Here is a 2,927-nt window from a genome sequence, read left to right on the forward strand (position 1 = left end):
ATACATCTACATGAGGAACAACTCCTACAGAACACCTACTGAACGCTGGCAGAAGACCTCAGACCCCCCCAAAAGGCAAGAAACTCCCCACGTACCTGGGTAGGGCAAAAGAAACACGAATAAACAGAGACAAAAGGATAGGGACGGGACCTGCACCAGTGGGAGGGAGCCGTGAAGGAGGAAAGGTTTCCACACACTAGGAAGCCCCTTCGCGGGCGGAGACTGCGGGTGGCGGAGGGGGAAAGCTTCGGAGTAGCGGAGGAGAGCGCAGCAACAGGGGAGCGGAGGGCAAAGCGGAGAGATTCCCGCACAGAGGATCGGTGCCGACCGGCACTCACCAGCCGGAGAGGCTTGTCTGCTCGGCCGCCGGGGTGGGCGGGGCTGGGAGCTGAGGCTCGGGTTTCGGGTTTCATCTGGAGCGCAGGGAGAGGACTGGGGTTGGCGGCGTGAACACAGCCTGAAGGGGTTAGTGCACCACGGCTAGACGAGAGGGAGTCCGGGAAAAGGTCTGGAGCTGCCGAAGAGGCAAGAGACCATTGCTTCAGGTGCGCGAGGAAAGGGGATTCAGAGCACGGCCACGAGCTCCAGAGACGGGCGCGAGCCGCACTATCAGCACGGACCCCAGAGATGGGCATGAGACGCTAAGGCCGCTGCTGCCGCCACCAAGAAGCCTGTGTGCGAGCACAGGTCACTATCCACACCGCTCCTCCCGGGAGCCTGTGCAGCCTGCCACTGCCAGGGTCCCGTGATCCAGGGACAACTTCCCCGGGAGAACACACGGCGCGCCTCAGGCTGGTGCAACGTCACGCCGGCCTCTGCCGCCGCAGGCTCGCCCCGCATCCGTACCCCTCCCTTCCCCCGGCCTGAGTGAGCCAGAGCCCCCGAATCAGCAGCTCCTTTAACCCCGTCCTGTCTGAGCGAAGAACAGACGCCCTCCGGCGACCTACACGCAGATGCGGGGCCAAATCCACAGCTGAACCCCGGGAGCTGTGCGAACAAAGAAGAGAAAGGGAAATCTCTCCCAGCAGCCTCAGGAGCAGCGGATTAAATCTCCACAGTCAACTTGATGTACCCTGCATCTGTGGAATACCTGAATAGATAACGGATCATCCCAAATTGAGGAGGTGGACTTTGGGAACAACGTGTATGTGTATGCTTCTGTGTGTGATTTTGTCTTTATAGTTTTGTTTTTACCATTTGTCCTAGGGTTCTGCCAGTTTTCCTTGGTTTTTTTTTTTTTTTTGGTATAGGTCTTAGCCCTTGCTATCATTGCTGGATTTGTTTTTTTGGTTTGGTTTCTCTCTTCTTTTTTTTTTTTTTTTTTTTTTACTTTTTAATTTTTAATAATTTTTTTTATTTTAATAACTTTATTTTATTTTTTTCTTTCTTCCTTTCTTTTTTTCTCCCCTTTCTTCTGAGCCATGTGGCTGACAGGGTCTTGGTGCTCTGGCCAGGTGTCAGGCCTGTGCCTCTGAAGTGGGAGAGCCGAGTTCAGGACATTGGCCCACCAGAGACCTCCAGGCTCCGAGTACTATCAAATGGCAAAAACTCTCCCAGAGATCTCCATCTCAACGCTAAGGCCCAGCTCCACTCAATGACCAGCAAGCTACAGTGCTGGACACCCTATGCCAAACAACTGGCAAGACAGGAACACAACCCCACCAATTAGCAGAGAGGCTGCCTAAAATCATAATAAGGTCACAGTCACCCTAAAACACACCACCGGACGTGGCCCTGCCCACCAGAAAGACAAGATCCGGCCTCATCCACCAGAACACAGGCACTAGTCCCCTCCACCAGGAAGACTACACAACCCACTGAACCAACCGTAGCCACTGGAGGCAGACACCAAGAAACAATGGGAACTACGAACCAGCAGCCTGCACAAAGGAGATCCCAAACACAGTAAGTTAAGCAAAATGAGACAGAGAAACACACAGCAGATGAAGGAGCAAGGTAAAAACCCACTAGACCAAACAAATGAAGAGGAAATAGGCAGTCTATCTGAAAAAGAATTCAGAGTAATGACAGTAAAAATAATCCAAAATCTTGGAAATAGAATGGAGAAAATACAAGAAACGTTTAACAAGGACCTAGAAGAACTAAAGAGCAAACAGACAATGATGAACAACACAATAAATGAAATTTAAAATTCTCTATAAGGAATCAATAGCAGAATAACTGAGGCAGAGAACGGATAAGTGACCTGGAAGATAAAATAGAGGAAATAACTACTGCAGAGCAGAATAAAGAAAAAAAGAATGCAAAGAATTAAGGACAGTCTTAGAGACCTCTGGGACAATATTAAATGCACCAACATTCGAATTATAGGGGTCCCAGAAGAAGAAGAGAAAAAGAAAGGGACTGAGAAAATATTTGATGAGATTACAGTTGAAAACCTCCCTAATATGGGAAAGGAAATAGTCAAGTCCAGGAAGTTCAGAGAGTCCCATACAGGATAAATCCAAGGAGAAACACGCCAAGACACATATTAATCAAACTATCAAAAATTAAATACAAAGAAAAAATATTAAAAGCAGCAAGGGAAAAACAACAAATAACATACCACAGAATCCCCATGAGGTTAACAGCTGATCTTTCAGCAGAAACTCTGCAAGCCAGAAGGGAGTGGCAGGACATATTTAAAGTGATGAAAAGCAAAAACCTACAACCAAGATTACTCTATCCAGCAAGGATCTCATTCAGATTCGATGGAGAAATTAAAACCTTTACAGACAAGAAAAAGCTAAGCACCACCAAACCAACTCTACAACAAATGCTAAAGGAACTTCTCTATGCAGGAAACACAAAAGAAGGAAAAGACCTACAATAACAAACCCAAAACAATTAAGAAAATGGTAATAGGAACATACATATTGATAATTACCTTAAATGTAAATGGATTAAATGCTCCAACCAAAAGACAT

Source organism: Hyperoodon ampullatus (assembly GCF_949752795.1).
Source record: "Hyperoodon ampullatus genome assembly, chromosome: 12".
Classification (NCBI taxonomy): domain Eukaryota; kingdom Metazoa; phylum Chordata; class Mammalia; order Artiodactyla; family Ziphiidae; genus Hyperoodon; species Hyperoodon ampullatus.